At 45.5% G+C, this 13,213-nt stretch overlaps 1 long non-coding RNA gene across 2 annotated transcripts; it reads left to right on the plus strand.

Annotated features, from left to right (window-relative positions):
- Positions 1 to 2,860: 2,860 nt before the first annotated feature.
- Positions 2,861 to 12,879, plus strand: LOC310847254. 2 transcript variants are annotated; one of them, XR_014565729.1, is made up of 4 exons: positions 2,861 to 3,010; positions 7,648 to 7,789; positions 9,830 to 9,997; positions 11,836 to 12,879. It is a non-coding gene; the product is annotated as an uncharacterized lncRNA (long non-coding RNA). The 2 variants fall into 2 exon arrangements; XR_014565730.1 differs by having other exon boundaries at positions 7,648 to 7,735.
- Positions 12,880 to 13,213: the final 334 nt, after the last annotated feature.

Genomic DNA, 13,213 nt, shown 5'->3' on the forward strand with positions numbered 1-13,213 from the left:
GGGGGTGACAAAATGCCACTTTGCGGGGGGCGGCACTTACTGTTGGGTCTGGTCTGCAGCACGTCTCTCCTGGGAGTGACATGGTGGCTTGGGGCCCCGCGTTGCCTGAAACGGCAGCGTGGGGCATGCGCCCACCAGGTGGACTCCTTGGGCAGCTTGTGCCCCCATGCGCAGATCGCCAGGGCACCGTGCATGGAATGCTGTGGTGCCCCCCTGGGTGGAGCGCCACGGCACCCCATTTTGTAGATCGCTGCTGTGGCCCTGTGTGCGGATCACCCCGCACCCACCGCTACAGGTGCCAAAGCAGCTACCTATGCCCCTGCACCTGAAAACCATGCGTTGCAACAATCCCATATGACAATTGCACTCTTGGGCATGGGAGGCTGGTCCTTTAGGGCGAATGGGGTGCTTGCTTCCCAACCAACCTTAGTCTGCCCTTCACCACCCTCCAATTGCCTGCTTTCTTACTCCAGGGGGGTGGCACCATCTATCACATACTCTCCAACATGCTGCAGAGGGAAAACCTGGGCGCATGTCTTTTTTGGAGCTGGGCTCTTGCTGGAACCAGGTGACTCGCGCAAGAGTACCCTCCCCCAAAACAGATGTCTTTGGGGGCTGCTCTCTCATGGGAGCCAAAGCAGGACACCCCAGGATGCATTCAGAAGCCGGGATGGCTTCTGTAATTCTGGGATGTCCACAGTTGAGGGTGTACGTGACCAACTCCCACACTTTAGTTCCAGAGTTGCTTTTGCCGAACTCATTTGGAAGAGGATGGAGAGAAAAGTAGGATTGGTTGACTCTGCTTGCCCTTGGCTCTGACTCTGTCTACTGTTGGCTTTCTGCCCTATTGGTCTCAAAGAGCCACAGCCATGATGAAATATACTCAGAGTTGCAAAGTTGATTTCATGCTCTTTATTCAGCTCATAGTGGTGAGGAGGAATGAATGAAAGTCCCCTCAAAGTATCTGCTTTATATACATTATTTACACAATGGGCTGCACATGATCGGCTAATTCTGGAATTCTACTGTAAGCCAATCAGGTTGTGGATTCACTTCTATCTGGAGCATGATTTGGTGGTTCCTGCCAACCAATCAGACTGCTGCATTGTTCTAAGACCAATCAGACTGCTGCATTCTGAATCCTATTGTTCTAGGACCAATCAGACTGCTGCAGTTTGGATCCTATTCAACTCAGTACATAACACATGAGTTTTTTTTGTGTGTGTTTTCACTTGCTGAAAGATTTAAGGGCTTAGCCACACTGACCTTTTGCCCTGCTCCTTGCATGCACTGCTCACGCCTAAAACCTCTGTGTCCTAGCATTTTGTTTTTGGATTTTGCCCTGGAGTTTTCCCTGTGAAAACCCTGTTTAGTGCTCAGTTGCAGCAAACATCCATTTGGGTTTTTCATGGATTGAGCTTTTGAGCTTTTAAGCACGGACCATGTCTGGAAACAGCAGGGGAAAGCTAAGTGCAGATAAGCCCCAACACAAATTCTTACTTCTCAGATTCCATCTGCACTACACATTCAAAACAGAATCTTACCACTTGAAACAGCCATGGCTTCCTCCCCAAGAATCCTGGGAACTGTAGTTTATCACAGAGCTCCAGTTCTCAGAATGGCTTAACAGCTGACCTGCCTTTCTAGGGATCTCTGAGAACATAGCTCTGTGACTTTCTCTGGATACAATCACACACCAGGTTTAAGAAAACAAGAAAGCTAATCTTTATTATTGGAAATCCATGTTGGTAGGAAAGTTCCCCAGATCTATCATGCTATAATGGAGATGCAATGATCTATGCTTGCCCTCATGGCTGCTCCCATGGGGGAAACACGAAGAAGGAAGAAGGAAAGGAAATATGGCATGAGGTCAGTAACCCTAGGAGTATCAGCCTAGCGTTGAAGGAAGATCAACACAGGTCAGGGCAAGATGGACAGTCTAGGAAGCTTGGATGTTCCTCTCTTTTATTAAATGCAACCTGAGCCCAAAAAGAATGTGGTGAAGGGTAACTGTGCCTGAGCCCCCAAGAGAAATAAGGTATTTGCACCTGTCCTTTGTTTACAACAGCTGTGAGGGTGGGTATCAGTTCTGCCATTCAATAAAATGTGGACATGGTCAGGTTGAGCCAGCGCAAACAGGAACTGAGCAAGAAGAGCGAATAGTCTTACCAGGGCCCTTGGGGCAGTTGTTGAGAAAGCCCGATGGAGCTAGTCTTAAAATCATAATGATTTCAGGCTGCCACAGAGTGGGCTTATTTGGGCTGTGATCAGATGCGGGGACGGATGGACCACCTTTCTAATTTGCCTTTTTGCAATGAAACTATTGAGCTATTTGGCTCTTAGAGGGAACTACTAGAGATACTTGTGTGTTGCAAAGGATACTTTAGTGGCTTTAGGGATGTGGGTGACACTGTGGTCTAAACCACTGAGCCTCTTGGGCTTGCTGATCGGAAGGTCGGCGGTTCGAATCCCCATGACGGTGTGAGCTCCCGTTGCTCTGTCCCAGCTTCTGCTAACCTAGCAGTTCGAAAGCATGCCAGTGCAAGTAGATAAATATGTACCACTGTGGCGGGAAGGTAAACAGCGTCTCCATGCGCTCTGGCTTCTGTCATGATGTTCTGTTGTGCCAGAAGCTGTTTAGTCATGCTGGCCACATGACCTGGAAAGCTGTCTGCGGACAAACAGTGGATCCCTCGGCCTAAAAGTGAGATGAGCGTCGCAACCCCACAGTCGCCTTTGACTGGACGTAACCATCCAGGGGTCCATTACCTTTTCTACCTTACTTAGTGGCTTCAAAGGGGTAGGATTTAAATCAGTAAAATGGCATGGGAAGGAAAGCGTCAAGCCTGTTTCCTGAGCAGCAGTACAGTCCTAATTCTTATATCCTCCTCCTCCCATTGCAGCTGCCAGAAACATGGGAAAATAACCTATTAATGGATTTCTGCAGCAACTTTGGCTCAAACTCAGCCTGAAATACCAATCAGAATCTGATGACAAACAGGTTCCTAAGGTAAGGCTAAAACCCTCCCAAAGTCTTGAAACGACTGAGCCCGCTAATTAACAATCTACGTCTTTGCCTCCTACACAGTAGGAGAAACCTCCCAACCTTTCAATCAAAGAACTAACGCTTCGGAAAACCGAAGGAGACTAATTTAAGGAATAACTTGTATTTACTTCAAACTCCCCAGGCGACATATGATTCAAGAAGCAATTGTGCAAGTAAGAAACGTATGGTGCCATCTTGTATGTCAGAGTAGTATAATTTGGAATAATTCAATAGGAAATATTAAATGCCAGGGAGGGGGGAGGGGAGAAGACAGCACTCAATAGGTTTAATTCTTCCTCTTGGTATGGTGACCCAATGAACATAGAAACCTGGGAAGCTGCTTTAGCCGTTGGTCCATCTAATTCAGTACTGTCAACACTGACTGGTAGCTACTCTCTAGGATTTCAGGCCGGGAGTCTCTCCCAGCCCTATCAGGAGATGCCAGGGATCCGCACCAGCATTATTATTATTATTATTATTATTATTATTATTATTATTATTATTCTTATTTGTATACTGCCCTTCAATCACAAATCTCAAGGCAGTTCACAACAGAAAAATACAACAATAATAATAATTGCATGACAAGCTGCCCCTGCTGAAATTGCCTCTTCTAAACAACTGTCTTGCCAGACGCAAGGTGGCTCTTTTAAAATGAGATTCAGAAGTAATACGAAACACAAGTGAGTAAGAAGATTAAAGGTTTTATTCTAAACAGCAAGGAAGATGTACATACCAAGCAAGCACTTCAGTCTGCCACTTGGAAGCCTTCAGGAAGCAGCAAAGTGACTCCCCCAGGTAGCCTCAGTTTGCATGGCCCCGCGGCCGATCAATTCCGTGCACAAGCTTCTAAAAAAAAACCTGCACACAACCATCCAATTTACAGTTAGCTAGCCTGTGTTGCTTGCCTGACTGGCTACATGCAGATCATTCATTACTGGCTAAGTGCAGATTATTCATTAGGCACCCCCTCCCAATGCCTCACTTTGTTTTGAGAAATGTCCAGCATCAAAGAAGGTACCTAGCATTATCACCTCCTCCCAACTGATTAGGACACTAAAGGCTGTTCTTCATGCCATCAAATAACTTAAGAACAGACAAGAAGGCCAGGGGTGTAGGGGACAGCGGCAGGAAGGGGTACCATGTCAGACCACTAACTCCTCATAGTACAATTTATCTTCCAGATAGATTGCCCATATGACAACTAACAAAGGTGCAGGAGCCCTGACCTCATTTTCACCTGGCTGTTCCACCTCTTGAAGAGTACCACTGACATATTATGGTGGAGGATAGGATAGGATTAATGGGGCCAGAGATTAGCAGAACTGAACTAATAAAGGGCACATCCATACTGTCATTTAATGTGGGTATATACCCACCTCCTGGCAAATAGAAGGGGAAGAAATGGAGACGGTGAGAGATTTTACTTTCTTGGGCTCCATGATCACTGCAGATGGTGACAACAGTCACGAAATTAAAAGACGCCTGATTCTTGGGAGAATAGCGATGACAAACCTAGACAGCATCTTAAAAAGCTGAGACATCACCTTGCTGACAAAGGTCTGTATAGTTAAAGCTATGATTTTCCTAGTATGGAAGTGAGAGCTGGAGCATAAAGAAGGAAGATCGCTGAAGAATTGATGCTTTTGAATTATGGTGCTGGAGGAGACTCTCGAGACTGCAAGAAGAACAAACCTATCCATTCTGAAGGAAATCAGCCCTGAGTGCTCACTGGAAGGACAGATCCTGAAGCTGAGGCTCCAATACTTTGGCCACCTCATGAGAAGAGAAGACTCCCTGGAAAAGACCCTGATGTTGGGAAAGATGGAGGGCACAAGGAGAAGGGGAAGACAGAGGATGAGATGGTTGACAGTGTTCTTGAAGCTACTAACATGAGTTTGACCAAGCTGCGGGAGGCAGTGGAAGACAGGAGTGCCTGGCGTGCTCTGGTCCATGGGGTCACAAAGAGTCGGACATGACTAAATGACTAAACTTCAACAACAACCCACAGTAATTATCCATTGCCTGTATGACATTGACCTCTAAATCGCTGCCTTTCCACACTTCTCCCTCAGTCGGTCTAGATTTTCTTGGACAAGGGATATGCCAAAAAACAGGAGAGTATGAACAGGGGTGTCGTGTCAAGTTTGACTGTCTGAGGGGAGAACAGGAAGGTGCCACCCCACCACAGCTTCCCTTATCTGGGTCGTGCAGCAGCACCCTCAAAGCAGCATTGGCAACAGGAGGGTCCAGTGAGATCTCACGAGATCTCTGCAGGGCCCTTCCTCTTGGCATTCCACCACCTGAGGCAGCTGCCTCAGCCTGCCCCATGGACTGGCCAGGCCTGGGTAGGAGAGAATCTGGATTGTGTGGAACAGGAGGGTGACAAACTGAAATTGCAGAGTTTTGAGAAATTAAAAGATAAAGTGCGAGATTGGCTTCATTATTATCAAATAAGGGAGGCCTACAATTTGGACAAGAAAATTGGTTTCCAGGTGGAAAAATCAAAATTGGAAACAGAACTGTTAGATCCCAAAACTAAGATACTATCAAGAATGTATAACTTGCTGTTGAAATGGAATACTCAGGATGAAACGGTTAAATCTGCTATGATTAAATGGGCACAAGATATTGGACATAACATAATGTTTGCTGACTGGGAACAGTTGTGGACCACAGGTATGAAATTTACGGCATGTAATGCCTTAAGAGAGAATATTATGAAAATGATATACAGGTGGTACATGACACTAGTCAAGCTTGCAAAAATATATCATTTGCCCGACAATAAGTGTTGGAAATGTAAAGAAAATGAAGGTACATTCTTTCACCTTTGGTGGACGTGCCCAAGGATTAAGGCCTTCTGGGAGATGATCTATAATGAATTGAAAAAGGTATTTAAATATACCTTCCTGAAGAATCCAGAGGCCTTTCTCCTGGGCATGGTCGGCCAATTGGTGCCAAAGAAGGATAGAACTTTCTTTATGTATGCTACAACAGCAGCAAGAATACTCATCACAAAGTATTGGAAGACACAAGATCTACCCACCTTGGAAGAATGGCAGATGAAAGTGACCGACTATATGGAATTGGCGGAAATGACTGGCAGAATCCGAGACCAGGGAGAAGAGTTGGTGGAAGAAGATTGGAAGAAATTCAAAGACTATTTGCAAAAACATTGTAAAATTAATGAATGTTAAAATGATGTTGGATTGAAATGAAACGGCTTTAGCAACAAGGCTAAAAAGAATATGTAAAAATGGATTGATAATCAGATGAAGATACGATGTTTTAATATGTTAAGATATAGAATTAAGATAAAAACAAAGAGGGAAAGGATTTGCTGAATTAACCATGTGAACTGGAATACAAAAAAGGGAGGTGTGAGGAGGTCAGGAAACAAGTAAATGAAATATAAGACATGAAAAGATTGATTTGTTTTTAATTGTTTTTTTATGTACTTTGTATTTTTTTTCTTTGTATTTTTGTACCCTTTTTATTCTTATTTTTTCTTTTCTTATTCTGTAACTTCGTTTTGTTTGTAAAATTTCAATAAATATCATTTTTAAAAAAAGAATCTGGATTGTGGGAGGGGGATGTGTGGGAAAGCTGAGATTTGGAGGACAACGAAATATGGATCATGGATAATTAACTGTAAGAGAGAATTTTTTTAGCTAATGTTGGAGGTGGGGGAACAAAGAGAATATTATTCTTCAAATTTAATCCTCTTGCATCCTTCTGAGCCGGGAGAGATGATGGGAAAGGGTAGATAGTCTGGTTAAAATATACACAGGAAAGGGGAAAATAGAAAACCTGTCCCAGCAGTGCTATCCAGCATATGTTCAGCTGGCTTTTTGACTGAGGAAAGCTGATGAAAAATTGATAGGGTACTTCTGGGCCCATTGGAAGGTTGCCTGATGGAAATGCAAATGACCGCGATGCCTATAAATCTGCAGGTGTTGTTGGCTGCAGAGCCTGTTTAGAACAGCAAGTTCTGAGCTACCTTGGCTTCATACAACATCCCTTCCTGATGATGTGATCCCCGCGTTGCACTGAGAGCTGATCGCACAGCATAGATTTCAAAGAGACCCAACAGCCTGCTTCAAGGGCTCCCGCCAAGCGAAACAAAGCTGGTGAGTATCAAATGGATGGCCTCTGCTGTGGGACAGCATCCCCAGAAAGGCTCACCTGGCCCCTTCTTCTCCTTACATTAAATAAAAATAAATCAAGAAATACAAACATTGAAATATGATCAATGCAAAATAAAACATAAAAGCAATATCTAAATAGCAGCAATAACAAATGAAAGGTACTTTTTGAGGGTTAGGGGTCAGTATGCCTGCAGAACAGTGATAATATTGAGGCATCCTGTGTTTGCACCTTTAGGATTTTGTCCCAGTTTTCTTTGGGGAGGGGGGAATAAGAAAAAAACCCTACTGTGGAATATTTTCACAAATTTAGTCAAGGTGAGTGAGATGTTTTTGAAAGTGATGTTTCGCAATAATGCTGTAACGGCCATCTGTTGCTGCAGCAGAGATCTTTGATCCTTAATTCAAAAGCAGTGATTTATTCATTATTTAATCCATCTCTATCTTCAACAGAGCACAGGGCAGCAGACTCAGAGTGTTCCCAGTTAGTGATGCCAGAGACATCTGATGAAAACAAGCAACGGGAGCTGAAATTCCCAAGGTTTGCTTATTCGTCTCGTGTCTGGAATGGAAATCAATGCTATGAATCTGTCAGGTCTTTGCTGCCGTCGCAAATGATGAACTAATTATTACACACCCCCCCACCTGCATTTCATTTCATTTAATTTGCTTTGAAATGAATGGGGTAGAATAACGTAATGACATTGTAACATACGTAACAGCAGACAGGAAGATGAGTAACACAGTTTATGGCAGAAGACAAACTGCAGTAGAATGGAAATAGTGGTACATGTGGTGAAAAGTGGCGTAGCGTGGGGGGTGCAGGGGGGGCCGGCCGCACCGGGCGCAACATCTGGGGGTTAGGGTTAGGGGCACAAATCCACGGGTTAGGGGGCGCAAATCCACGGGTTAGGGGGCACAAATTACCATTTTTTTTGCTCTATAAGACTTACTTTTTCCCTCCTAAAAAGTAAGGGGAAATGTGTGTGCGTCTTATGGAGCGAATGCAGGCTGCACAGCTATCCCAGAAGCCAGAACAGCAAGAGGGATTGCTGCTTTCACTGCGCAGCGATCCCTCTTGCTGTTCTGGCTTCTGAGATTCAGAATATTTTTTTCTTGTTTTCCTCCTCCAAAAACTAGGTGCGTCTTGTGGTCTGGTGCGTCTTATAGAGTGAAAAATACGGTACTTGCCTTGCCCCGGGTGCTGACAACCCACGCTACACCACTGGTGGTAAATACGGGAAGAAATGGAAAACAGTGCTTTCTAACATCCCTGAGGCTACAGTTCTACAACTGGAATTTGGGAAGTAAGCCCCACTAGTTCCCCATCCCTGATGTAATGTTTATGGCAGATCCATTCCGCATTCCAAACCAGGATTTTTGAATGCTCTGGGCTAACCAGAGACTAATCCACTCCAGGATTTTGCAGCAAGGGGAATTCTGGAAGGAAGGGGAATTCTGCAAGAAAAGAACTCTAAAATTTTAAAAAATCTACTACGCAAAGTCTGAGTCCAGATTCTTATTTCTAAGAGTCCCTGGCTTCTGAACGCAACAGTCTCCAGCTCCCATCGGCTCCAGTAAATGGTCAGGGATATGGCAGTGGTAGTTTTAGGGGATTGTGGTTTATGCCCAAATGCACCAAAGTGATGAAAGCTTTAACACTTCATTAATGTGCTCTCTCCGAGTTTCATCCTTCAGCTTTGATCAGTAATAACCCAGTGCTAGTGGCCAGTAATTAGCTAGCACCAACACCTCCCTCGATAGAAAATAAATGTATTATTAAGTGCAAGCTTTGGTTCTGCCTAAATGTGAGTGAAGCCAGGGTCGACAGATTTAATTCACACCTATATCTGCAGTTCTTACTAGAGTGAAGGTTAATTGAAATGGGCCTCTTCAAATTATTTAATGCCTACGTGAAGTCTCATCGTCTCTCCCGCTTTCCAAAGGTGAAGCAAGTGTGCTGTTCACTTGGCAGCCAGAGGGTGGCAGTGCAGACTCTTGGATAGTCCCTAGCCAGGTTTGCCAGCAGGAGCATTACCTGGTAGCATCTTTGCTCAGTTCTTAACACTGGGATTGGAGAAGGCAATCTATTCTGTGCTGTGTTAATGCACTATGGGATGTCCACGGGGTGCATGCAAACATGGAAGTGCTGCCTGAGTAACAGGGAGCCTATTATTCTGGTTACCCTTTCAAGTTCCCCAGGGCTGCAATCTTGCTAGGTGGGGTCAGGTTTCATTTCTTATGGGGAAATGGGAATGTGCTCCTCCCCGCCCCTTCACTGCCCCCCCAGCCCCTTGCTGCCACTCTTACTGGTATTGCATGACGGTGCCGGTGTAACAGTGGCAGTGGCGCCGGCTTCCATTGAGTGCCAGTGCGTGTAGGAGCCAGGTCCTGTGACCGGTAGGACTTTGCAGGACTGGGGCCTTCCTAAGTTTGTTCTGAAGAGGCAAGGTGTGGCCGCACAGGTGAGGCCAGTTGGTAACTCACAGCACCTGGTGGCAAGAGCCGGGAAGGGATATAAGGTCAGCATTTCCCTTTGGCTCTTTGCCACAGCAACACGCTTCCTGCCTTGCTGCGTTTGGCTTCTTGACCCTTGGACCTTTGACTTCGCGACTCCTTGCTTCCTGACCCTCAGACCCTTGGCTTCTTGACTCCCAGCTCTCTGACTCCTGGCTTCTGGACTCCCGTTTCTACTCCCACCCCACCATCTTGTCCCCGGTCCCGACGTCCCCAGCCGGGACTTTGATCACCCGTGAACCGGACCGTGACAGTGAGATCTTGCCAGAAACCATTGCCTCTGCTGGTGAGGCTTCTCCACTGGAAGTCGAGTGGGGTGTGGAGGCCATTGCAGGTGCCTGCTCTTGGACTTCCACTGCTCGAGGCAAGCTCCTCACCTTGCCTCATCAGTGGGCTGGGCCTGAGTAGGGGGTTTCCGTGGGTTGTAGCTGACAATCATACCTTCCAACATTTCTCCGATGAAAATAAAGGTAAAGGTAAAGCGCCCCCTGACAGTTAAGTCCAGTCGCAGACGTCTCTGGGGTTGAGCTCCTCATCTCACATTAGTAGCTGAGGGAGCCGACGTTTGTCCGCAGACAGTTTTCCGGGTCATGTGGCCAGCATGACTAAGCCGCTTCTGGCAAAACCAGAGCAGCACACAGAAATGCCATTTACCTTCCAGCAGGAGTGGTACCTCTTCACAGACGTCATCCCAGAATGCAGTGGAACCACCAGATGGCGCCAAAGCTTCAAAGCCTGGGCCCATAACCAGAAATGTGAGATTTCGACCAACTTTGGCCCATCTGAAGCTGAAGCTGATACAGGCTCGTCTTATCTTGAGCCCAAGCAGAGCGTCGTCATACACAGCAGAAGGATAATCAGTATGTGCCACATTCTTAACTTTATTTACACTTCTATGCTGAGAGAATACAAACGTGCATCCTGCCTCTGCGAGAGCAGAGAAGCAACTCCCTCTCGGAAACAAAGAACACCGAGAGAACAGTGAAAAACAGGAAACCAGTGTACGTCACATCCAGTCTCCCATTCCCGTGGGAATCCAACAGTAACTCTGACTGTGGAATGCAAAACAATGTCTTGTGACTGCAGTTGCTGCTCAGTGAGGGAAATAGAAACCAACAGTACCTACTGTATTTTTCGCTCCATAAGATGCACTTTTTCCTTCCTAAAAAGTAAGGGGAAATGCGTGTGTGTCTTATGGAGCGAATGCAGGCGGGAGGCTCTGCTCAGTGCTTTCTTTAAAGAGCGTGTGTGCGGCTCTTGCTAGCTTTTCCCTGAGGAGGGAGAAGGGACTGATGTGGTATTTATCTACTTGCATTTTTGACGTGCTTTCGAACTGCTAAGTTGGTAGAGGCTGGGACAGAGCAACAGGAGCTCACCCTGTCGCGGAGGTTCAAAGCGCCAACCTTCTGATCGGCAAGCCCAAGAGGCTCAGTGGTTTAGACCACAGCGCCACCCGCATCCCTCCGATGAAAATAGGGATGTCCTATTCCACCACCACCATCATTTTACTATTTATACCCCACCCATCTGACTGGGTTTCCCCAGTCACTCTAGGTGGCTTCCAACATATTTAAAAGCATAATAGAACATGAAACATTAAAAAACATCCCTATCCAGGGCTGCCTCCAGATGTCTTCTGAAAGTTGTATTTCCTTATCTCCTTGGCTGGGGTGGTGGTGGTGGTGGTTTACCTCCAACATTTCTCTAATTAAAATAGGGACATCCTAAGGGAACGCCCTATTCACAATACAATAAAAGCCATATACAAATAATTTCCTATATGAAATCCCCTAAACAATTGCATACATAAAACAAATTGAAAGCCATTACATATATAAAAGTAGTTAAGGCGATGGCACACCCTAAAACAGTTTCAAATCCTGTACAGATACTGAGAGGGTTTAAATGCTGATGTCACCTCTTAATAGGAGTTGAAAGGTACATATTCGATCCACATCTGCAGCAGTTATGTGGGCTTGCTGGTTTGCTATGGAAACCAATTCAAGGTAATAGTGGTTTAACCTTTAAAGCCTTGGATGGCCTGGGACTTTCATGCCTTAAGAGCTACATAAGCTTCCCTGAATGATTCAGCAGGTTGTACTGTCTGTTCCATTTCGGTGGCAGGTTTAGACGTCAGCAATCAGGAGCTGAGCATTCTGAGTGATTGTCCCTAAATACAGCTTTCTCTCTGAAGAGGTTAGGAGAGATGCAACTTCATTATCTTGCTGGAGGAGAAGTTGCAAGCCCTGCCTTTTCTGTTCTGGATTTTGATGAAGAAATCAGTTTTTGTGTGTGGCTGCTTTCATCTGTAGTGGCATGTTGTTGATGCTGCTTTTTTTGTCCTCCTAAATGTATTTTTCTTTTATTTGACACAAGTTGTTCTGAACTGCTGGAACAGCAGCCTAGGAGAAGTTAACTAAATAAATGTACAAAACAGGAACATACAAACAACAGGATACAAAGCTGATGTTTAATGGAAATGGATTCTATTGAGAGATGCAGAACTGTTCGGGTTGGTCTTGTTGGCTGGCAGCCGTCTGTCTCAGGAGACAATGACAGAATGCACCTTTGGGGGTGAAATCAAACCATTGGAAAGTTACATACCAATATGGGAGAGACATATTTTGTTGCAGCTGGGGCAGAGGAAGGTGTTTGGTTGTGCTGATCCAGGTTTACCATGGCGTTTCTTCTTTCTGTGCTCCTCCCAGTTGCCCTTCCTCCTCCAGGGTACTGCCTGTTCTCATTATTGTGGTAGTGCTGAGTTTCTGTCCATTAGGCAAGAATGAGATTCAAAATGGAGTAAGGGGAAGCCAGCACTGACTTGGGCAGCAGAGGGCTAATCCACACTTACCTTTATTCTGCCCTTTCCAGGCACTGCCTGAGATTGAAAGCTCCATGTCTGAGTACCTTTGTTTGTTTTCGTTTTTGCTCCTGAGCTTTCCCAGTGAAAACCTGCTCTTTAAAGCTCAATCGGAACAAATGTCAATCTGCTGCAAAACCGAATTGATGGAACTCACCTTCTGACACCACCTCCAGCTGTGAAGGAGCTGCTTTTTCATCACTGTATTTTCAGAAGTCATTTTGGGCACCAGAAAAAACACCCCATGTGGTGCACAGATGAGTTTAAACAAATAAACTGTGCAATTAAATGGAAAGGGCTGATCACACAGGTCTCTACAGAGAACCCCCTCCCTGACTTGTCCATGTGCTGCATCAGTCACACACCTGGACATCTGCGGGTACATGATGGACAAATGGATCCTTCGTGGATGAGGACAGCATCTGAAAGGCTTTGCAAACAAGCCACAGCAGGCATTTGAAAGCTGAAAAAGAGAAGAAGAAGCAAATATGTGAAGTGGTTTCCATGGTACATAATGTACTGTGGATGGGCTAATTGCTCACTTTCACCCAGGAATTGCTCTCTGGGCAATTTATAATTTTCTGGCTAGTTTTAAAATGGCAATAGCTCTCATGTTAAGACTCCACATGTGGCATGCCTCCT

Source organism: Podarcis gaigeae (genome assembly GCF_964106915.1).
Source record: "Podarcis gaigeae genome assembly, chromosome: 6".
NCBI classification, from domain to species: domain Eukaryota; kingdom Metazoa; phylum Chordata; class Lepidosauria; order Squamata; family Lacertidae; genus Podarcis; species Podarcis gaigeae.